Source organism: Aegilops tauschii, chromosome 2 (assembly GCF_002575655.3).
Source record: "Aegilops tauschii subsp. strangulata cultivar AL8/78 chromosome 2, Aet v6.0, whole genome shotgun sequence".
NCBI lineage: Eukaryota > Viridiplantae > Streptophyta > Magnoliopsida > Poales > Poaceae > Aegilops > Aegilops tauschii.
The window spans coordinates 147,897,704-147,923,537 of NC_053036.3; positions in this window are offsets into that span (position 1 = coordinate 147,897,704).

Below are 25,834 nucleotides of genomic sequence, written 5' to 3' on the forward strand. Positions count from 1 at the left end.
GGGTCATTTCTATCATAGAAACAGACCAAACCTTTATCTCCTTGCACGACACACAATTGATCTCTGAACATCAATCGATCTCGTCAACATGTGTCGGGGCATGAACCGAATGGGATGTCAAAACTAAGACGCGAACAACACGTAGTGGAGGAAAAGTGAAACTTTAAACGAACCGTTTTGTTTGTATGCGTGTCGGACAAATTACAAAACATTGGAAATACAAGCATGGTCTAGGCCCACATGCGAATGATACTCGGCGGAATGTTCAAATGAGGCATGCGGGAGGATGAACTCGACCGGAGGGCGACATGATCGATGGAGAAGAGGGTTGGAGAGGAATAAGAAATAAGCAAATGCCACATGATTATACTTGAACGGCTCAAATAAACAATAAGTTATCTCGCTTGGCCTACATAGTGAAAGGCTTAATGCGCAACGCGGAGCACTGACGCTCGAATATGGCCGGGAAAACAGGGAAACCTACCTGTGGGGCACACCTGTCGGGACGACGTAGCGTAGACTAGTCCAATGGAGGAGCTGGCCCACGACCTCCTCGCCACCGGCAACCGTTCATGTGGGTCGTGGGGGCCAACAACGTGGCGCAGCTCCAGCACCGCCTCTGGACACGGCGACCGCGGTGAGTGACACGCTCATCGTTGCTAGACACGGTCGGTTTTAGTGTGCCGAGGGTGGCGTTAGTGCTATGGCACGACCAACAGTATGTTTGGTTTGTGCCCAAGGTTACCCCATCAAAGCATTGGGTAGCCAAAATTTTGGTTGAGGTTTTGGTTGCCCATGATTTGGCCGACATTGGCAAGAAAAAGAAACTAGAGATGGCTAGAGTTCATTGGCATGCCAACAAATGGCAACCATCCAAACAAAGACCAATCTTTGGGTCATGACCAAAATTTTGGTAAGGTGCACTTTGGCCACAATCCAAACACACCCCAACACCCGGCTCGTCGAGGATGCACGGGGCGCGGGGACGCGTCCGCGGAGTGGTGTAGCGCGGCCAACTGCATCCTCAGGACCTGAGACCATGCCAGGTCGTCTTGCTTTTTCAATGACATGCGTCGATCGCATGTGAGAAAAGGGCATCTCCAATGTTGCCACGACCGCAACTGACTACCCTGGCACACCAAAAACCCTCGTCCCTCGCGCCGTCGTGCGGTGCGTTCCCAGCGGGCGCCAGCTGCCCGCATTCATGCCGTCCGTCCGTATGCCGTCGTTAAGAGGCTCGGTGCCCGAGGAACCAACTCCGGCGACTCAATGACGCACCAGGACGCTTGGCCTCACCGGAATACGCTACATAAAGCGGCAACGCCCAGCTAACCTCCACACCATAGCGCATCGTCCTCCTACCTGGCACCACATCCACCATGACCGCAAGCGCGAACGCTCTGCGGGGGAGCTTGTCTTCGGGGATGAAGCTCGAGGTCGCCGCCCTCGCTCAAGTCGCCTCTCACGACGCAATAGCGGCGTAGCCGGACGCGGACATGACCGCACAAGCGGTCGCCACGCTGGCGGCCGACGACGGGAGCACCGTCAGCCACGCGTCCTACTTGCCGCCGTCCAACGTCCGGCACCGCCGAGGTCGGGGACTCCTCCGAGGATGAGTAGGGCATGGGAGGCGGCAGGGCATGGTGTGCCAACTGGCTAGTCTGTATCCCGTGTTCTACTCTTCCTCGCCGGAGACCGCACCTTCACTTCATGGGTCTTGAACCCCACCCCCGTACATAGAGATCGCAGATGGAGGACGTCGGTCACCGCCATAGTATAGGTTTAGGGTTGGGTTTGTTTTTTTTTGTCCTATAAAAGTTCGAAATGTAATGAAAATCTGTCGTGTTTGCATTAATCTCGGCCGGTGTATATGAACTTTCACAGTAATATAGTATATTGTAGGAGTACTAGCAAGATGCCCGTGCATTGCACGGAAGATCAAGATCTTGTGGGAGAAAAGGATGAACGAGGGAAGGCCTTATCTGCAAATGTGGAGAGGTGTGCGGGTAAATTGTCATAGTTTCCTTCCTATCCCTTAGATATAGATCGGACGGCCTATATTGCAGGATGACAGGCACACCATCATCACCAACTCTGCTTTTTTATTGAACCGAGACAAAGCTAACATGCGAAGTAAAATAAACCCATAGGGTCTATACATACACAATTTATCTTAGGCACTCCAATAGTACGTCCACTACACATTCACGCATTTCACATCTTTCTACATCTACGGGAACCTACGAAAGGGTTAACGTAAATTGCCTCTCTCTCTCCTGCCCTGATTTTCATAGTGGTGGGCCCCTCCCTCCCCCCAGTCTACAATCCACAGCTCACACGTTTCACATTACGTTAATTAAATAATTGGAATTATGTAGGTGTAGCATTACTCGTCCTAAAAAACCCAACTAAGCCAACCTCCCAGCATATCGCGCGGGAAAAGACCCCGGCGCGCCGTTTTAGTCGGAATTACCGGATTACTAGTAGTAGTATCGATGGATCACGCGAAGCAACAAGTTTTTTTAGGGGGCGAAGCACCTAGTTTAACAGGAAAAAAGGTCGTACTCTCACAGCACCCCTGTCGCGGTCTCATTGCACCCCACACACGTTCGGTCCTGCACACGGCTCACGCAAATGGAACGCGCTTCGGCTTGCCTCTTCATTGACACGTGGGACTGCACTTGGAGAAACCGACCATGCGCCAAACTCCCCCCGCCCACCGCGCGAAAATCCTCCCCCCCACCCAAAAATTCCCCCCAAATCCTAGATTCAACCGCCCTTCGGCCAACCAGCCAATAATATTCCCCAAACCCCCCTCCCCCACGTCCCCCTCCACTCCATTCGCTCTGCCAAAGCCGCCCTCCCCGCCGCGCCGATACGTCGGTGCCGCGGTTTGTTGACGGGGACGCACGGCGATCCTCTTGCTCCCATAGTATGCTCTCGTAGAATGCTGTCCTCTAGCCGCGCCGCCACCGCTGGCGACATTCTTGTGGAGGCGCGCGGCGGTCAGGGCCGCCACCGCTGGCGACGTTCCTGTGGAGACGCACGGCGGTCAGCTCCTCCCACGGTACGCGCATTCTAGACTGAGGCCCCGTGCATGTCGGTGTAGCGCTGAATGTTAGCTGATAGACGATGTTAATCTCACTGTCTGCCGAAGTAGTTTACAGTCAATATGCTCTGCTTAACAAGCTTCCTTGCCCTGTTCTACACTCAATTTTCTTAGCTGAGATAGCATGCCAAGGCCGATTAGTTGCTAAAATATCCTGCCATATATTTATTGTGACGTAGATTGCCATGGTCTAGTAGCTAATCTGTTAGGTGAAATAGCACTACACCGTTTTATACTCGATCTTTCTTGCTGCGATGGCCTTCAATAGTTTGATGGCTGTGTGCTCGGCCTCATTGACTGCTGAAACAACCTGCCATAATTTAGCACTCAAATCTGTTTGTTGAATTAGCTTTACATATATTTCGTTACTTAGATCTGCTCATCCATATATCTTGCCATAGCTTTAGACATCGACCTAGGTATTTTTTATGGACTTCGTAAAAAAGCATATATGTTTTTATCGTAATATCTAGTAGAAGAACTAATTTGTATGTCTAACAGATGGACGGGACTTGGATAACTTCTGCTCGAACATTCTCCACTGCATATGTCGAGGGGGTTGAAAACTTCATGAACTTTATCAGAGCTGAGTACGGTGGTCCGAAATCAGATGTGCTCTGCCCGTGTAGGAGTTGTATGAATTCAATTACAAGACCCCAGTCAACTGTGCAAAATCATCTACACTTGTATGGGATATCGGTCACATATACTAGGTGGGTTCATCATGGTGAAGCTGTGAATGTCAATGTTATTGACTACGTGGAAGCAGCAGATCACCATCTTGATCTACCTGATGCTCAGGTGGAAGAGGAGGAGGAGGTGATGGCGGAGCCGGTGAGTTTGACCAACATTGAAACAATGCTACGAAATGCTCGTGCATTTCGTGAACTTTCACCTGCAGAAGAAAAACGGTGGGCCCGCATGTTGGAACAATGCAACGTGGCTGTCACCCCAGGAAATAAGCTGTCAGTATTCTCAGCTATGGTCACCTTTCTTCAGGTGAAGACATCTGAGCGGATGACCAACAAATCATTCGATGCGATGTTGGCTGCTTTCCGCAAAGCTTTCCCAGATGCGTCTGAGCAGCCACACACCTACAGTAAAATGAAGAATTTCCTTCGTGCAGTTGGAATTGGATATGATATGATCCATGTTTGTAAGAATAATTGTGTTTTGTTCCGGAAGGATTATGCCAACTTAACTGAATGCCCGAAATGCAAATCATCAAGATGGAAAGATGGCGATGCTGTGAAGAGGATTCCTCATAATGTTCTGAGACATTTTCCAATTACACCAAGATTGTAGAGGTTGTTTCATGATGCTGAAACAAGAGAGGGTGTACTGTGGCATTCTAGGAACCAGGAGTACAGAGATTAGAATGTAATGAGCCATCCATCACATGGTAGTGAGTGGAAAAGCTTCAAGCAGAAACACGAAAAGTTTGTTGCTGACCCGAGAAACATTAGACTTGGCTTTGCTTCAGATGGATTTAACCCATTTGGCCACCAGAGCGCCACATATAGCATGTGGCCAGTGCTTGTTATCCCTTACAACATGCCTCCAAATGTCCGCACCAAAGAATCAAACTACATGATGGCCTTGCTCATCCCAGGTCCAAAAAGTCCTGGAAAGGATTTTGATTTGTTCATGGAGCCTCTTGTGGAGGAACTTCAACAGCTATGGAGGGGTGTTCTCACTCGAGACCTACATAGCAGCCCAACAGCTGATTTCTTTCTACGTGCTACTATAATTTGGTGCATCCATGATTATCCAGCTTTGGGCACTATGTCAGGGCGAACGACATATGGTTACAATGCATGTGTTCGCTGTGACAGGAATCCGTTGTCATACACAATACTTAGCAAGATCTATTACATTGGACACCGCTGTTTCCTTGCGAAGGACAAGCCGCATCCTAGAAAATACCGAAGACTTGTGTTCAATGCAAAGCATGAAAACCGTGATGCGCCAAAGAAGCTCACCGCCGATGAGTTGCAAGTGGAATTAGAGAAGGTCAGGCATATTACACCAGGAAACCATCCTTGTAATGGTAGCGGGAAAAGGAAGCGTGGCAGGGCAGAAGAGAGATTATTGTTTACCCGCAGGTACACTTTGTGGGACTTGGAGTATTGGAAAGATTTGGATCTGCGGCATAATCTTGATGTGATGCACATCGAGAAAAATATATGTGACAGCATTATCAGCACACTTCTTAATATTGAAGGCAAGACGAAAGATACCTTAAAATCTAGGATTGATTTGACACACCTGGGTATCAGACAGGATTTGCAGGTGCAAGATGAAGGTAAACCATGGGATATGGCACCAGCTGTGTACGTCTTGGACAAGGTAAAAAGAAAAGAATTCTGCGAGGTCCTATCACGTGTGAGATTCCCACATGGATTTGCTTCCAACCCTGAAAGGAGAGTCAGTGCAGATGGAAACAAGGTACAAGGGTTGAAAACTCATGACTGCCACGTCCTACTTCAAAGGGTTTTACCTGTTATCCTTAGAGGATTGGGCCGCCCTGACTTATACAGAGCAGTTGTAGAGTTGGGACAATTCTTCAGGGAACTCTGCAGTAGAAATATCAAGATAGATGCTTTGGAGCGTCTTAGAGACAAGATACCAACTATCCTATGCGACCTTGAGAAGATATATCCTCCAGCCTTCTTTGATGTGATGGTGCATTTGGCTGTTCATCTACCTGATGAGGCACTACTTAGAGGTCCAATACAGTATGGCTGGATGTACCCTATTGAAAGGCGGCTAGGCACTTTCAAGGGCTATGTTAGGAACAGAGCTAGACCCGAGGGTTCCATTGCAGAGGCCTACATTGGTACAGAAGCGTTGACATTCTGCTCAAAATACATTGAAACAGCTGATCAGCTTAGCAAAGAGGTGGATGAAGACAATCCCAGGCTCAATGTTTTCGATTATTCTGTTCGAGTTACAGGGAAGAGTTGACAAGAGGACAAACCTAAAGATTTGAAAAAAATGGTTTGGTATGTGTTGAATAATTGTCCTGGGATACTACCTTATATCAAGTAAGTGCTAAGTACTGCAGCTTATACATCATAATCTACTAAACTTGCAGCACATTCTTATATATTTAGATGTTTGACGCGATCACTATGTTGTGCAGCATCTACAAAAAGGAGTTACTGCCGCAAAATACAAGAAACATTGACAAACTGGTTATGGCAGGATTTGCGAAATGGTTCAAGAGCCATGTAAGCTTTTGAATTGCACTGTAAGTTTTTTTAATATATTGAGTACATAAGATGATCAGCTTGTCTATTTTCTAACCATAGGTTAAGAAGATGCGGGAGGATCGGCAGGCAGTTGATCGCCCTTTACTCACTAGCAATGGGTCCTGATACTCGGGTAAGACATTATGAATCTTTGGACATGTGCACTACAACACCCTTGCACGAGACGAAGGCAGGAAGACACAAAACATTGCCATCATGAGCACGGATACGTATGACAAAGAGACAACTGAAATGTATGCTAACATAATAGACATTGTTCAGTTGCAGTATATCTCCAGTTTTGAGGATCATCGGTGTGTGGTTCTCTTGTGCTGTCGTTGGTATAACCTGTTTTCCAGGATCGCAAAACCCAGAGCTAATGATTATTTCAAATCCATCAATGTCAAGGCGGCGTACCAGACCAACGAGCCTTTTATTTTGGCAAATCAAGCAACACAGATATTTTTCTTGGAAGACACATTTGCATGTAGCGATGACTAGAGAGTATTGCAAAGGTTTGAGCAGAGGAATTCATTTAATGAAGTTGCACAACAAGATGATGCTTACACTGCTCCTGTTGTACAAGATAACACAGATGTTCCTAATATCTTTGAGAACCATCACGTCAATGACGTCGGTGAAAAGATTGCCTGTCGTGTTGTGGACATACAAGCGTTGATCAAGAAGAAGCCAACGTTTGAGGAAGTTGAGGACGAAGAAGAAGATGACACCATGGGGAATTACGATTCAGACTGATACACATGGCAAAGATGTTAACGCTACTGCTGCGGATGATGATTACATTGCTTTTGTCGTATTTGCCTGTCAGAAGACGTTTTTTAATATACTATGTGAAATTGTGTTTCCTATGACAACTGAAACCTGATGAACATGTTGTTTAGTATTTTCCTGTGAGAACATCACTTGTTATGTATGCTGATTTGTGTTTGGTGATTGTATGATGACTAAAACATGATGACATTGTTGTTTAGTTGTACTCATATTTGGCTGTGAAAATTGAATTTGATGACATAGTTTGTTGTTGGACTGCAATCTGCTCGACGTCTTCGAATGAGAACAAAGCTGACCCGATAGGGCCTCCGCTAATTTATTTATTTATTACCAAAAGGGCATCTGCTATTATTTATTTACGAGCAAAAGGGGATACCCCCTGATTTCCGTTAATAGAAATCACTAGATGTTCACAACACTACGCCCAGCCTGCTACACACGTTTCATTCATTACTAGTTTCAGCAAAGTGCTCATGTCATAGCCACTAAATGCATCACGAGTGCTACATACACTGCAAATAAAGAGACAATCATCCTACAGAGCACATCGATTTTGCCCATTATCTTCACAAGCTCTTTCATCTCCTCATTGCTGTCAAGGCCGTTCAGCAGCTGTTGCTTGGCCATGATCAGAGGAACTGCATCTTTAACCTTCTGCTCTGCATCTTCCTCTTCTGTCGTTCCTTTAGTTACTTGTCCAACACCCCAACCTGATGGTATTGGGATTCCTCGGCTAACCAAATAATCAGCGTAGTTGCACTCCCCCACATCAGCAACTTCCCAGAAATACAAATCACACGAATCTTCCCTTTTCTGCACGAATCAAATTGGAAGATCATCAACCAAACTATTAAAAAAATCAGCAACTAAAAGCAGCAGAACAACACTTAAACATATTATTACCCCATGATTTGGGCATTTGTAGAAGCCTCGGCCAGGGTTGAGGATTGTGGTTGAGACGCGACGGATGACTCTGCGTGATTTGCAGCAGTGGCTTCACACCAACGGCAGCGGGTTGCGATGAGCAACCGGCTGCGGTGCGCGTGGGGATGGGGGTGTGATGAGACCCAGATGCGATGGTACGGGTGGCAACTTGGCACATATTTGGTTGTTGCCTGCTGAAGAGCAGGCGGACGAGCAGCCAGCGGACATGGTTGCTGCGGCCAGAGCTTCTGATGCTAGGAAGAGTAAGTATAGAAGAGGAGAAGCGAACGTTGGATATGTCAGTTTCATTACTTGCAGAGTAGCATAGCACCATATATAGTCATAGTCTAGGTTTGGATTCGAACCAGCTACAGGAGCACGTCTCTCTTTTTTTCTAAAACTCAGCAACGTTTCTTTACTGGTACACTAGCTTGTTCTATACGCCTTCTCAAGTCTTTGATTCCTACACCTGACATCTGGGACCCACCAGAAGGGCCTCTGTATTTCGCGAAAAAAACGTGCCCCCTGCTGACAGGTCGGACCCACCAGCTATCTTCGCACGCAAGGAAGTGCCTCCTTATTATGCACAAAAAATTGAATACTCCCCCTGCCAGCTGGAACCCAGCATAGTGGGAGGCTGACTTGTGGGCCTACCAAGTTGACGGGGACGGAGGGCTTTGTCAACTTAGTCAATATGATCGATTCTAGCTCCAGTTACCGTACGATGTTCATCCAACGGCCATAGTGCTTCTTCAATCTCTGGTCTTCTTGCTCCAGCCGCCCAAAGCAGCGCCGGTCGTGCCACGTGCTCCTACCTCCCATGGCTGGCTGTGATGCCGCGGAGGCCTCACCGCCCCCTACTACTCCCACCGCTGGCGAGGGCATCCCTCCACTCACCCACACCCCCTGTTATTCTACAGCGACGGCAGCCTCACACCGCAGCGAACCAGTGAACCCTCATACTCCTCTATGAGTGGGCATCCACTGATGCGTCTTCCCTAGCTCTGCGTCGTCCCCTTCCTAGGCCTCGCCGTCGTCCACCGCCCTGGTGCTCTCGGCGTGGCGTGGTCAACGTGGTCAAGGAACGGCTTCCACCGGATGTGGACTGTACGTGGAGAGGCTGACTGCTGGGTCCACGGCCGCAGCAAGTAAGTGCCTCCTTATTACACGCAGCGTGGTCAACATACGAGAGTCATCGGAGAGGACTGTATGTGGAGAGCTTGACGGCTGGGACCCACGAGGTCCATGGTCACACTCAAGGAAAATTCCTACTTATTACGCACTGTACATGGACTGTACGTGGGAAGGGCTTCTGTATTTCACGAAAAAACGTTCCCTTCGCTGACAGGTCGGACCCACCAGCTATATCTTCGCACGCAAGGAAGTGCCTCCTTATTATGCACAAAAAAATAAATACCCCCGGCTGGCTGGGACCCACCATAGTGGGTGGCTGACTTGTGGGCCGACTAACTTGATGGGGACAGAGGGCTTTGTCAACTTAGTCAATATGAACGATTCTAGCTCCAGTGACCGTACGATGTCCATCCAACGGCCATAGTGCTTCTTCAACCTCTGGTCTTCTTGCTCCAGCCGCCCAAAGCAGCGCCGGTCGTGCCACCTGCTCCTGCCTCCCATGGCCGGCTGTGCTGCCGCGGAGGTCTCACCGCCCCCATACTACTCCCATCGCTGTCCAGGCCATCCCTCCACTCACCCACACTCCCTGTTATTCTGCGGCGACAGCAGCCTCACACCGCAGCCGAACCAGCGAACACTCGTACTGCTCTCCGCGTGGGCATCCACTGCCGTGTCTTCCCCGACTCCGCATCGTCCCCTTCCTAGGCCTCGTCGTCGTCCACCGCCTTGGTGCTCTCGGCGCGGCGTGGTCAATGTGGTCAACGAACGACTTCCATCGGAAGAGTACTGTACGTGGAGAGGCTGACAGCTGGGTCTGAGGGAGTCCTGGATTAAGGGGTCCTCGGGCGTCCGACCTGTTATCCATGGGCCGGACTGATGGGCTGTGAAGACATGAAGGTCGAAGAATCTACCTGTGTCCGGATTGGACTCTCCTTGGCGTGGAAGGCAAGCCTGGCAATAAAACTATGAAGATTCCTTCCTATGTAACCCTAGATCCCTCCGGTGTCTATATAAACCGAAGGGTGTAGTCCGAAAAGGGGCGATACTCATTACCATAGTCATACAGACTAGGCCTCTAGGGTTTAGCCATTACGATCTCGTGGTAGATCAACTCTTGTAACACTCATATTCATCAAGATCAATCAAGCAGGAAGTAGGGTATTACCTCCATAGAGAGGGCCCGAACCTTGGTAAACATCGTGTCCCCTGTCTCCTAAAACCATCGACCTTAGACGCACAGTTCGGGACCCCCTACCCGAGATCCGCTGGTTTTGACACCGACATTGGTGCTTTCATTGAGGGTTCCACTGTGCTGTCGATGAAAGGTTCGATGGCCCCTTCGATCGTCCATAGTGACGCTGTCCAGGGAGAAACCTTCCTCCTCGGACAGATCTTCGTGTTCGGCGGCTTCGTACTGCGGGCCAACTCGCTTGGCCATCTAGAGTAGATCGGTAGTTATGCCCCTGGCCGTCAGGTCAGATTCGGAAGCTTGAACTACGTCGCGGACGTCCGCGGAGACTTGATCTTCGACGGATTGGAGACCACGACGATCGCTCCCACTCGCTCCGATGAACATGACTTAAATCTGTCATCGGGTCACATCCAGGAGATGGTTCCTGTTGCTGCAACGGCCTTAGAGCCGGAGTAGATCGTGCAATCCGAGGCCACAGAGTCCGTGGCGTTGGAGCCGCACATAGCCTCAACACCCTGCAATATTTGCGTCAACGGAACTCCGAACTCGTCTCCGGCTATAAGTTCCGGACCATGTACGCCTGCGGACACCGAGCTGGATCGGTTTTCGATTCTCGAATTCGGCGCCACAGACATCTTCCAGCACTCACCTTTGGGTGATGTGCTAAATTCTTTAAAGAATTTGTCTTTGGAGAAGGACTCACCACCAAACTATGTTCGGTTTGAGGTAGAGGCTGATAATGGGGAATTTCGTTTCCCACCCGCCACCCACTTCATAGCCACTCTCGAGGATTCAACTGACACGCCCAATTATGGCTCCGAAGACATTGATGGCATAGACGACGATGCCGACAAGGAGCAAGGCCAAGACCCGCCAGTCACCAGACATGGGATGGCCACCCATTCGTACGACATGTACATGGTCGATACACTTAAGAAGGCTCACGACGATGTCAAAGGAGATCCAGTTGACAACAAACCTCCTAAGACATAGTATAAGTACCGGCACCCTAAACACCACTCCAAGTTACATCACAGCAACGCAGGCACCGGAGAAACTAGTATTCCGGCAATGCCGAAAACAATGAAGACCCTGTTGGAGCAGGATCCGAACAGGAGGAACAGGAAAACGGGCAAGCTAGACCCGATGAACAGGCCCTGCCCAGCGACAATTCAGAGGACGACAACTACCTTCCGCTCTCCGAAGATGAGGTAAGCCTCGGCGATGAAGACTTCATCGTACCCGAAGAGCCCCTCGAGCAGGAGCGCTTCAAGCGCAGGCTAATAGCTACTGCAAGGAGCCTGAAAAAGAAGAAGCAGCAGCTTCAAGCTGACCAAGACCTACTCAATGATAGATGGACCAAAGTCCTGGTCACCGAAGAATATAGCCTTAGCGGCCTAGCCAAAAGCTACCCGAAGCATAGATTGCCCCATCAATTCGACGACGAGGCGTTGGAGCCCGTGCCACCATGACACAATGCGGCTGATCACCGACAACTCTGTCCGGATAAAGAGGCAACTCAAGCGAACACCAGAGCGCCCCACCTCGCCGTAAAGGCAAGAACAACACAGCTCACGATTGGCCAGACGGCCTACAGCGGAACCTGGACAGTAGAGCAGGACACGCAAGACCGATCTATGGATCGCGAAGGCATGCCTCGACATGCGACAATGGCTACCTATTCGGACGTGACAAACCTAGACACGCCCGAGCTGAAAAACGCAAATGGACTCCTTCGGAGTTACGTCGCAGTGTGGCCCAACATAGAGGCACCGCACACCCGCTTTGCTTCACCGATGAAGTAATGGATCATGAATTCCCCAAAGGATTCAAACCCGTCAATATTGAATCATACGACGGAACAACCGATCCCACGGTATGGATAGAAGATTTTATCCTCCATATCCATATGGCCCGTGGGAACGACCTCCACACTATCAAATACCTCCCACTAAAGCTAAAAGGGCCAGCTCGACACTTGTTAAACAGCCTGCCTGAAGATTCCATAGGCAGCTGGGAGGACTTGGAAGAGGCCTTCCTCGATAACTTCCGAGGGACATATGTCCGGCCACCGGATGCCGATGACCTAAGTCACATTGTCCAGCAGCCCGGAGAGTCAGCCAGGAAGCTCTGGACCCGGTTCTTAGTCAAAAAGAACCAAATCGTCGACTGTCCGCATGCGGAAGCCCTTGCGGCTTTCAGACATAGTGTCCGGGACGAATGGCTTGCACGCCACCTCGGTCAAGAAGGACCTAAATCCATGACAGCCCTCACTGCTCTGATGACCCGCTTTTGCGCGGGAGCTGGCTCGCTCGTAGAAGCAACAGCGCCAGCGACCCAGGCACTTCCGAAATCCGAGACGGCAACGGCAAGCCACGATGAAGCAAATACAACAGTCGCAATGATAATGAAAGATCACGCGACACGGTGGTCAACGCCGGATTCAGCAATCCCAAGCCCGGTCAGCGGAAGAAGCCATTCAAGGCGAAACGAGACGAACCATCCAACCTGGACAGGATATTGGACCGACCCTGCCAGATTCACGGCCACCCCGACAAACCAGCTAATCATACTAACAGAAACTGCTGGGTCTTTAAACAGGCCGGCAAGCTCAACGCCGAACACAAGGGGAAGAGGCCGCCAGGCGACAGGGACGACGGAGAGGTTCAACAACGAAATACCAGAAGCCAGAAGCAATTTCCACCCAAGGAACAACTACTCCCGGAGCGAAAATAGCAGTCCGGCTACCGCCGCCCACCTTGTACACCTACAAAATCTATGACACGCATGCATCACTACACACTCAAGATACCATGGGCATTGGCGGAGGCACACTACGGACAAGCCTGCAAGCATCCCCGTAACATTTTTTATCCATTTTCTTTTTATTTCCTTCCTTCACTATCCCTTAAAAACAGGTGACAAACAGGACAAACATCTAAAACTGGCTCTATCGGAGTTTGGATCCATACACTCAGCTAAGGGGCTATCTCCATCAAGGATTTCCCCCGCCGAGGACAAGCGGCGCAGACGTGCGACAGGAGGTCCAAAATAACTTTTTGTAGACTGTTCTCTCTATTTTGAGCCTATAATATGCCTGTTCGTCTGCCTCCGACCCCGATCATGTCAAATAGCCGGGAGGATGGCTTCTATATATACAGTAAATAATCATTGGCATATCGCTCAGCTCCCAGTAAACAGTATCCGACTAAATACGGCCCCACGGTTGTTTCACGAACATACCTTGGCGTAACCTGCCAGGGGCTCGGTATGGGAACAAATGAGTTGCCAACAAAAGCCGGATAGCTCTACAGCGTACTTCGACGTCGCAAGTTTCGCCTTATATGCATCAGCTCCGAATCATTGTCTTGGGTCAATAGTTGGGTTGCCCGGCTCCTGTGCTTGCTACCCTACGTTCCACTCTATCGGCTAGGGTAGTAAAGGGAGAACTACTGTGATTGTGCTTCCGGTTCATCTGGTCAAGTACCTCAGTAGAGAAAGCCGAAAACTGACTGTCATGATACGGCGAGAGCTGGTCAGCCACTTGACAACTTATTGGAATCTTTAGCGATTCTCCGTGTTACACGAAGGATCTTTTTCAGATCAAATATGTAAGGCACCATACACCGCATACGTACCAGGGGCTATGTCGTAGTCCCACCATAAAACTCCTATGGCTAAGTGAAAGTGTTAACGCCCCATAGTCCGATTGCCTGGTTCGCCGCATTATCACCTCCTCTATGGACCAAGACATTGGATAAAGAGTGATTAAGTGCTTTTCCGAACACCCCCGTACTTCCTACGAGGGGGCTGAAGCCGACGACTGGAAAACTTTCAGATTATATTAAAATGGCCACACAAGAGGAATTCAAGATTTCAAGCAAGACATAAAAATAGATTAACTATAAAATTGTCTTTTATAATTATCATACACCTTACTCGAACATTATGTCTTTCGAGCATTGACCCGCTATTAAGCGGGCGGCCTCTAGGACGTCTTCAAAATAACGCTCCGGTCCAGGACGGTCCTTGCCCTTGGGTGGACACTTAGCCGCAACATCGATGGCCTTCATCTTTCCCCAGAATGTCTTGACTCGGGCAAAGGCCATCCGTGCACCTTCAATGCACGCTGACCGCTTCACAGCATCGATCCGCGGCACCGCGTCAACAAGTCTTTGTACCAAACCGAAGTAGCTATCCGGAATAGGCTCAGTTGGCCACAACCGGATTATGACATCCTTCATGACAGCGCCGGATATCCTATGAAGTTCGGCCCATTGGGACATCTGTTCATTGAGCAACAGAGGGCGCTTTGATGCGCCAAATTGCGACCAAAAAAGCTTCTCCGTTGCATACCCATCGCGCGCTTGGTAATACTGCACCGCATCGGCAGAACTCTTCGGCAAGTTCAGGACCTCATCCGGAGAACTCCACACTTGGTTCAGATGAGCATAGTTCGGGTCACCGAACTTAGTTTGCAGCGGAAAGGGCTTCCCAGCCGCAATCTCCCTAGCCTGCCGAACCTCCTCACGGGCCGCTCTGGATTCCGATCGCGCTTCCCTCGCCTCTCGTAAGGCCTTGTCCAGTTCAGCCGTTAAGGCTTTATTCTCCTTCTCCAGAAATTCGCAGCGGCCAGTGGCATTTTCCAGTTCGAGCGCCACCGTTGATATCTTCTCCTCGTCTTGGCGCCGTGCAGCTTGTCCGGCTTTTAGCTCAGCCGATGCCTTTTCCGCAGCAGCATTGCTATGCCGGGCCTGCTCCTTGGCCCGAGCCAGCTCCGCTTGAAGAACTTCAACGGCGGCAGCACCAATTGCAGCCACACATATTCCAGCATACGGATTTTAGCATCATGCTTTTACCACAAAAAATGTATGGGGATTGCCCCGAATACATACCTTGCGACTCGTCAAGACGCATATTGATTAATGCAAGATCATCCCCTGCCACATCAAGCTTCCGCTGCAGCTCGAAAATCTCCATAGTCCGAGAAGTGGCGAAGGGGGAAGCAGGCTGTGTTCAAGTTCATCAGGTTAGTCCTCAAACGATCCTTTTACGATCCTCTGGTTGCTTCCTAGTGGAAGCCAACCCGAGTCTCAGGGGCTACTACCTATACACAAGCACATCTTTGCAAATAAAACATATCTGATCACAAACCTCGAAGCCTTTTAGCAGGCTCATGAAGGCTTCATTCAATCTGCTCTTCGCGGATAAAATCTTCTCAACCACTGTACCCATCAAGGTACGTTGCTCTCCTGAGACAGATGCTTTTCGCAACATGTCCCGCAATATATCCGGATTCTCCGGGTCTTCGGAAGCCGCTCTAGGAGCACAACCATCCTTTGAAGGAATCTGTTCACCCATCTCCAGAATCACTATTGGCTGCGAGCCAGACAGTCCGGGGCCTTTGTTATCATCAGCCCCAAAATCCCGGATGGTCGGAGATCCACCATCGGGTACTACCTCTTTTGTCCCCTGCATAACTTGATTAACCGGGACCCTCCGTGATGACACTTCAGAGTCATCTGCCTTATTGGGCGAGGAGGTTGGAGGAGGCGTCTCGCTCTCCATCATCTTTGGGAGGAGACTTCCCGAAGAAGAAGATCGCCCAGAAAAGCTCTGTGCCGACTTGTAAAAAGGCATGGATGCGTTACGTACATCTTCAATAACAGCGATGGAGCAGGACGCTATCAAAGTACTCCAGATTCACTTACGGTTTGGCTGAGGGCTTGCCCCCTTGTTGGAGCCGTTCAACGGCGTCGCTTTCCAAACCCAAGCCGCTCGACGGTGGCATCTTGCACTTCTTGGAAGACCGCCCCTCCCAATCTTCGGAGGCGACCCTTTTCCTCCTGCTTGGAGAAGGGATACTGGGTCCTGTTCCGCCTCTATCTTCAGGCAAGGAAAGGTCGATTTCTCCGGACTCAGTGACTGACTTACCTCCGGAACCGAGGTCATCTTGGGTCTTCTCACTCTCCTCTTTACCCTCTCTCACCGGTGCCTGGTATGGTGTCGAGGCCAGCATCCTTGTTATCATAGGACTAGCTGAGTCTTCAGGAAGGGGAGCTGGACACCTAATCCGTTCCACTTTCTTTATCCAGCCCTGAAAAAAGGATGATTCGGTCAGTGTCTTGCCACTGTGTATCCGAATATAAGGCATTCAACGAACGGGTACTTACCGGGGTGTCCGGATGGTTGCAGTTGAGGCCGATATCTTCGGTGGTGTCCGGCCATTGCTTACGTTTCCCAAAAAATAATTTCCACATCCCTTCGTGCGTAGTGCCGAAGAAGTGCTGAAGAGTCCGCGACGCTTTTGGATTGAACTCCCACATGTGGAGAGGTCGTCGCTGGCACGGTAGGGTCTGGCGGACCAGCATTACTTGAACATGATTGACGACATTGATGTCCCTCTCAACGAGGCTTCGGATGCGACTTTGCAGAGTTTGCACCTCGTTTCTTGATCCCCAGTCCAAACCCTTATTGATCCACGATGCAAGCTGAATTGGGGGGCTGGATCGAAATTCAGGCGCAGCTGCCCACCTGGAGCCACGGGGCTCGGTGATATAGAACCACCCCTGCTTCCATAAGTCGGAAGATTTGGCAAAAGATCCTTCCAGCCAAACAGCACTAGCAAGCTCGCTCACTATGGCGCCACCGCACTCTGCCTGCTTCCCCTCTATCACTTGCGGCTTCACATTGAAGGTCTGGAGCCATAAGCCGAAGTGCGGAGTTCGGAGGAAGGCTTCACACATGACGATAAACGCCGAGATAAGAAGAATAGAGTCCGGGGCCAGATCGTGAAAATCTAGCCCATAATAGAACATGAGCCCTCGGACGAAGGGGTTAAGCGCAAACCCTAACCCACAGATGAAGTGGGACACGAACACGACCCTCTCGCCGGATCTGGGGGTGGGAATAACCTGCCCCTCTGTAGGAAGCCGATGACGGATTTCTGCGGTCAGATACCTCGCCGCCCGAAGCTTTGCAATGTCTCCCTCCATGACAGAAGAAACCACCCACCGGCCTTGACGGCTGGATCCGGACATAATTGGAGCTTGTGGTGATTGGACCCCGGGTCTTGAATCTCGGGGTAGTGGGGGTCAAGGAAGAAGCAAGCGTGGAAGAAAAAGACGGGTATGTACCCCTATATAAAGGCCGAGAATATCGAATGTCTCCTCCTGGGCCTCAAAACTTGCCTATCCCCCAGGAGTTGTACCCAAGTGACGGTTGGGTTACCCACGTCAGGGTTGATAAGAATCCCTTAAAAAAGGATCTCCGCTGGGATAAGACGTGCCAATAAAACCACGTCTCGAGACGTGGGATGACGGGCCAGCTAACAGTTCGAAAATAATGGCCGAGCAGGCTTGATGTCATATTACCAAAAAGTTGTCGGCGGATTGGACTCGTGAAATATTACATCCTCTGCAGCAGTGTATACAGGTTCGGATACAATTATTACATCTGAAGACTATCTTGGAGTTCGGATAGAAGGGAACCCGCCTTGCAATGCCGAAGACAATCTGCGCGCTGGACTCCTCGTCATTGAAGCCAGGTTCAGGGGCTTTTGAGGGAGTCCTGGACTAAGGGGTCCTCGGGCGTCCGGCCTGTTATCCGTGGGCCGGACTGATGGGCTGTGAAGACATGAAGGCCGAAGAATCTACCCGTGTCCGGATTGGACTCTCCTTGGCGTGGAAGGCAAGCTTGGCGATCAAACTATGAAGATTCCTTCCTATGTAACCGACTCTATGTAACCCTAGATCCCCCCGGTGTCTATATAAACAGGAGGGTGTAGTCTGGAAAGGGGCGATACTCATTACCATAGTCATACAGGCTAGGCCTCTAGGGTTTAGCCATTACGATCTCATGGTAGATCAACTCTTGTAACACTCATATTCATCAAGATCAATGAAGCAGGAAGTAGGGTATTACCTCCATAGAGAGGGCCCGAACCTGGGTAAACATCGTGTCCCCCGTCGCCTGCAACCATCGACCTTAGACGCACAGTTTGGGACCCCCTACCCAAGATCCGCCGGTTTTGACACTGACAGGGTCCACGGCCACAACCCAGTTTTTTTGTGATTTGCCAAGTAAGTCGCTTTGTGAGGCCTGTTGGGCTGCTAATCTTTCAAGACGAGGAGAGCTTCATTCGGCTGGCCGAGAAAATGGCCTATCAGTAATGAGAAATGGGCTGTACATTTTTAAAGCACATCAAACCGGCAATTAGTTTCAAATTTCTTTTTTTATTTCGAGATTTTAAATTGCATTGATTTTTATGCGTGGACAATTTGTTGGATTTTATATTGATATACATTTATTTTTAAAATCAGTTTGAATGTGACCCGAAATTTCGGGATTAATAACAGTTCGGACCGCACTGAAATATGAAAAATTTCGTACAATTTTTTAACCGTGGCCACAATATGGGCTGTAATGCTAACAAAAAGAATATGGGCTCCAAAAAAACCTTAAGAATTAGCAAATGGGCTGTATGCTGTTTTCCACAGATTTGAGGCTTTCCTAAAAAAAAGGTTGACGCACAAGCAGTGACTGTTGGATGTCCATCCAACGGCCGTCGTGCTTCTTCAATCTCTGCTCTTCCTGCTCCAGATGCTCAAACAAGCGCCGGCGGGACTGCCAGCTCCCTCCTCCCCGCGGCCGGCTGTGCTGCCGCGCAGGCCTCACTGCCCCACCGTACTCCCATCGCTGGCCTAGCCATCCCTCTACTCACCCACACCTGCTGTTATTCTCCGGCGACGGCATACGAACCAGTAAACCCTCATACAGTCGTACTCCCCTCCGCGTGGGAAACAACTGCCGAGTCTTCCCTGCCTCCGTGTCGTTTCCTTCCTAGGCCTCGCCGTCGTCCATCGCCCTGGTGCTCTCGGCACGGCCTGGTCAAGGTGGTCAACGACCGACATGCATCTGAAGTGGACTGTATGTGGAGAGGCTAACAGCTGGGTCCTCGGCCGCACGCAAGGAAATACCTCCTTATTACGTGCAAAATAATGATTCCTCCACCTGACATCTCGGACCCACCGAAAGGGCCTCTGTATTTCGCGAAAAAAAACATTACCGCCGCTGACAGCTCGGACCCACCAGCTATATCTTCACACGCAAGGAAGTGCCTCCTTATTACCCACAAAATAATGAATACTCCCCCTGCTAGCCGGGACCCAGTATAGTGGCAGGCTGACATGTGGGCCTACTAAGTTGATGGGGACGGAGGGCTTTGTCAACTTAGTCAATATGCACGATTCTAGCTCCAGTGACCGTACGATGTCCATCCAACGACCGCAGTGCTTCTTCAACCTCTGGTCTTCTTGCTCCAGCCACCCAAACCAGCGCCGGTCGTGCCTCGTGCTCCTGCCTCCCGTGGCCGGCTGTGATGCAGAGGAGGCCTCACCGCCCCCTACTACTCCCACCGATGGCCAGGCCATCCCTCTACTCACCCACACCCCCTGTTATTCTGCGGCGATCGCAGCCTCACACTGCAGCGAACCAGTGAACCCTCATACTCCTCTACGCGTGGGCATCCACTGCCGCGTCTTCCCCGGCTCCGCGTCGTCCCCTTCCTAGGCCTGGCCGTCGTCCACCGACCTAGTGCTCTCGGCACGGCGTGGTCAACGTGGTCAAGGAACGGCTTCCATCTGACGTGGAATGTACGTGGAGAGGCTGACAGCTGGGTCCACGGCCATAGCAAGGAAGTGCCTCCTTATTACACACAAAATAATTATTCCTCCACCTGACAGCGCGGACCCACCGAACGGGCCACCGTATTTCACGAAAAAAAACGTTTCCCCCTGACTGCTAGGACCCACCAGCTACATCTTCGCACGCAAGGAAGTGCGTCCGGGCAAAAACAAATGATTCGCCCCCTGACTGCTGGGACCCACCTGCTACATCTTCGCACGCAAGGAAGTGCGTGACAGTCAGGACCCTCCTGGTCGAAGCGTACGTAGTGTTGTCATTCTGGTCGCGAACGTGTACGTACATACTGGTCCATGTAGAGGCGCGCACGTGTCGTAGTAGAGGCGCGCACGTCGGATGTACACGTACGTACAGCGGCCAGTGTGCAAGAAAGAAAATACGGCCACGTACGTACATACGGGCAGGGTCTCGAACGCCTACTCGCGCATACGTACGGCCAGGGCTCGTGTACATGGCTGGGTCGGAACGGAGAAACAGCATCGTCGTGTTCATGGGGAGCCAACCGGCTGGGTCGGAACGGAATGCGTCGTCGTGTTCATCGGGCGGGCTTGGACGGAACAGCCGATGGAAACGAGGCCTGGCGTACCGCAGAACAGAGGAAACGGCCTTGTGTTCGACCGACGACGGTCGAAACAGGATCCTGTTCATCGGGAGGGGTCTGGCGTACCGCAAAACGGAGGAAACGGACCTCCTACGGTCGAAACGGGGGTCCTGTTGATCGGGAGGGGTGTGGCGTACCGCAAAACGGAGGAAACGGACTTGTGTTGGAGCACTACGGTCGAAACGAGGGTCCTGTTCATCGGGAGGGGTGTGGCGTACCGCAAAACGGGACTCCACGGGATACTGTTCGTCTCCACCGTCGACCCCCTCCAGCCTCCACAGGCTACTGTTCATCCACCGTCGACCTCCTCCAGCCTCCACCTGCGACTGTTCATCTACGGGCTCCTGTTCATGCCACCTCCACCGCGCGCTACTCCACGGGCTACTGTTCAACCAGCCCTCTCCACGGGCTCCTGTTCAACCACCCCTCCACGGGCTACTGTTCATCCAACCCTCCATCGTCTACTGTTCATCCTGCCATCCACGGGGTGGTCCTGTTCATCCAGCCCTCCACGGGGTCCTGTTCATCCAGCCCCAACTGGCTCGATCGATCGGGGTCGTGTTCATCCAGAGGCAACACCACGGGGTCCTGTTCATCCACCCCCACCGGGACTGTTCATCCAAACACCCCCAGCAACACTCACTATTCATCCAGAGGCAGCATCGATCGGCTTCAGTTAGCAGCAGTAGCGAAGGAATCGCTCGATCGGGTTCAGTTAACAGCCGTCGATGGATCGCTCGGGTTCAGTAACGCGTAGCCTGCAGTGCAATCGCTCAGGTTCAGTTAGAGCCCAACACGTCGCTTAGGTTCAGTTAGAGCTCAACGCCTCGCACCCACACGCGTGCGTGTATGAGAGAAACGCGCATCGCTCGGCCCCGACCACCCACCGTAACCGGGAACACCCCGATATTTTCCTCGCCCTCGCTTCTACCACGGTTTTTCCCGTCATGGATGGCCCAAAGAATGTCATGCAGCTGCGTCTCCGGCCCGCCCAGGACGAAAAGCCCATTTTCTGTCATGATTTTTTGTCATAGAAGTAGGAGCCCACCACATCTATGATGATACCGGGTTTTGTCACAATTATCGTCATAGAAGTGTCATAAGTATGACAGAAAAAAATTCGTTCGGCCCAAAATGTCACGGATGTGTCTTTTTTTGTAGTGTATACATGTATACGTGGATTTTTGTGTGTGTGCGCGCGCATGATCGAGATAAAAGAAAGAGGACATAAGTCATAAGATCATCGACATGGGAGAGACGGATCGGTATGAAAATATGCGTGCATGTGAGAATGCAGGGAAGAAGGCCCGACAATAGAGCATGTGTTTTTGTCTTTAAGAGATAGTGGCGTGGGCTAGAGCATGCATCTATGGCGAGCAGAGGGAGTGAGACACAATGATTGTGCAAAAGAGATGAACCTATAAATGCATGTATGGAGAGACATATATAGTGTGGGTGATAGGAAGCAAGAGTGCGTGCGAGAAAGAAATGTTGACGCAGAAACTACGGATAGATACAGAGATGGAAATTCTAGCTAGAGGGACATCGGCTAGTTTGAGTGTTGGAGATGACCGCCGGGTGGTTCAGAGGGTGAAGTTATGTGTGTGTGAGAGAAAGATAAAAAGACGGCACTTGGCTGCATGTAGAGAGAAACATACATAGTGTGTGTGATAGGAAGCAAGAGTGAGGGCGAGAAAGAAGGTTGATGGAGAAACAAGATGCTAGCTAGTGTGCGTTAGAGAGTAGAGAGGGAGAAACATCATAAGATCCAACTATAATAGCAAAGCTCGCGATACATCAAGATCGTGCCAAATCAAGAACACGAGAGAGAGAGATCAAACACATAGCTACTGGCACATACCCTCAGCCCCGAGGGTGAACTACTCCCTCCTCGTCATGGAGAGCGCCTGGATGATGAAGATGACCACCGGTGAGGGTTCCCCCCTCCGGCATGGTGCCCGAACAGGGTCCAGATTGGTTTTTGGTGGCTACAGAGGCTTGCGGCGGCGGAACTCCCGATCTATTCTGTTCCCCGATGGTTTTAGAGTATATGGATAGATATAGGCGAAAGAAGTCGGTCAGGGGAGCCACGAGGGGCCCATGAGGGCGGAGGGCGCGCCCCCTGCCTCCGGCTCTCCTCATTGATCCCCTGACGTGCACTCCAAGTCTCCTGGATTGCTTTCTTTCCAAAAATAACTCTCCCGAAGGTTTCATTCCGTTTGGACTCCGTTTGATATTCCTTTTCTTCGAAACACTGAAACAAAGGAAAAAACAGGAACTGGCACTGGGTTCTCGGTTAATAGGTTAGTCCCAAAAATAATATAAAAGTGTTTAGTAAGGCCCATAAATATCCAAAACAGATAATATAATAGCATCAATACTTCATAAATTATAGATACGTTGGAGACATATCAGCATCCCTAGGCTTAATTCCTGCTCGTCCTCGAGTAGGTAAATGATAAAAGAAATAATTTATGAAGTGTGAATGCTAGCAGGTGCACAAGTTTGATCGATGATAATTTCAATCACCTTTTCTAGCATCATTATATGTTATAACACTAGCTAAACTCATAGAACTTTTCATGATCAATTAGCAAGCTATTCACATGTTAAAGTATAGATCATAGACTTTCTTGAAAGCTAACAACCAGTGCTCTTAGTCATCAAACAATTGCAATTCATCTTATTTTCAGGAAGGGTCAATGTCAGAGCTTTGATTTAGCAAACTCCACATACTCAACTATCATATAGTCTTCCATGATTGCTACCACTCAAAGCATATTTTTAGAACAAATAGTATTCATCAAACACAGACAAAGATAGGGCATTAATGTTTCGCCTCCCAACATATCTATCATATAGATAATTGTCAACAATAATAATTCATGATCAAATATATTTGAATGGCCATATATGCTAAGATCTTTCCATCACATGATGCTTGCCAACTAAAGAGTAGGTTGAAATGAGAAGGAATACTACTGACTCTTGCATAAAAGTAAAAGATAGGCCCTTCGCAGAGGGAAGCAGGGATTTGTAGAGGTGCCAGAGCTCGAAGCAAAAACAGAGATGACAATAATTTTGAGAGGTATGCTTTCATTGTCAACATAACAACCAAGAGTTCCCAATATCTTCCATACTACATACATTATAGGCAGTTCCCACGCAGAAAGGTAAAAAATTTACTCCCCCTCCACCAACATTCACACTCCACGGCTTGTCCGAAACAACGGGTGTCGTCCAACTATCAACATTCCTGGGGTGTTTTGTTTAAATTATTTGCGAATTTGTTTTTGATCTTTTGATCATAGGACTGGGCATCCCAGTTACCAGCCATTTTCTCGTGAATGATGAGCGGAGTCCACTCATCGTGAGAATAACCCACCTAGCATGGAAGATACTGATAGCCCCTAGTCGCTACATGAGCGATTCGGGCATACAAAACAGATTATTATTTGAAGGTTTAGAGTTTGGCACATGCAAATTTACTTGGAACGGCAGGTAAATACCGCATATAGGTAGATATGGTGGACGCTCATGGAAGAAACTTGGTTCAAGGAATTTGGATGCACAAGCAGTATTCCCTCTTAGTACATATATTTTGGCTAGCAAAGGATTCTAAATAGCAAGCACCACATGTTAGAGGATCCATAACAATATAACTTCTATACAAATATACCCAAGCATAACTCATTATGTTGTCTTCCTTGTCCAACTTCAACTAATTTGCTTAGGTTTGAAAATAATTAATGGGGCTCACAATCATAGAAGATGTCCAAGATAGTATATTTATATGTGAAATCTCTCTTCCTTCAATATTCTTTCATGAATTGTTCAAGTGACCAATACAATGTTTGCTAACCTTCAATAAATTTACCACCTCTACTTCTTATATGTAAAGTCATTACTCCCCATGGGATAAGCATATGAAACATATATAAATTCAGATTTATGATGTTCAAATCATTCAACCATTTACTCATAGGATATAAGTGAAGCACATGAGTAAATGACAAACAACTCCAAAAAGATATAAGTGAAGATCAATGAGTAGTTAAATAATTATGTAGCTATGTGAAGACTCTTTAAAATTTAAGAATTTCAGATCTTGGTATTTTATTCAAACAGCAAGCAAAACAAAAGATAATAAAATGACGCTCCAAGCAAAACACATGTCATGTGGTGAATAAAAATATAGCTCCAAGTAAACTTACCGATGAACGAACACGAAAGATGGGATGCCTTCCGGGGCATCCCCAAGCTTAGGCTCTTGGTTGTCCTTGAATATTACCTTGGGGTGCCTTGGGCATCCCCAAGCTTAGGCTCTTGCCACTCCATATTCCATAGTCCATCGAATCTTTACCCAAAACTTTAAAACTTCACAACACAAAACTTAACAGAAAATCTCGTGAGCTCCGTTAGCGAAAGAAAACAAAACACCACTTCAAGGTACTGTAATGAACTCATTCTTTATTTGTATTGGTGTTAAACCTACTGTATTCCAACTTCTCTATGGTTTATAAACTATTTTAATAGCCATAGATTCATCAAAATAAGCAAACAACACACGAAAAACAGAATCTGTCAAAAACATAACAGTCTGTAGTAATCTGTAACTAACGCAAACTTCTAGAACTCAAAAAAATCTACAAAAATAGGACGACCTAGATAATTTGTTTATTGATCTGCTGCAATTGGAATCAGTATTTTATCGATTTTTAACAATTGTTTTCGTGAACAGAAAGTTTCTGGAATTTTCAGCAAGATCAAATAACTATCATCCAAGAAGATCCTATAGGTCTTACTTGGCAAAAACACTAATTAAAACATAAAACTTCATCTAACCAAAGGCTAGATCAAATATTTATTGCTAAACAGAACCAAAAAGCAAGAAACTAAAATAAAATTGGGTTGCCTCCCAACAAGCGCTAACGTTTAATGCCCCTAGCTAGGCATGATGATTTCAATGATGCTCACATAAGAGATAAGAATTGAAACATAGAGAGAGCATCATGAAGAATATGACTAGCACATTTAAGTCTAACCCACTTCCTATGCATAGGTATTTTCAACTTATGGTAACAAGAATCAACTTGCATAGGAAGGTAAAACAAGCATAACTTCAA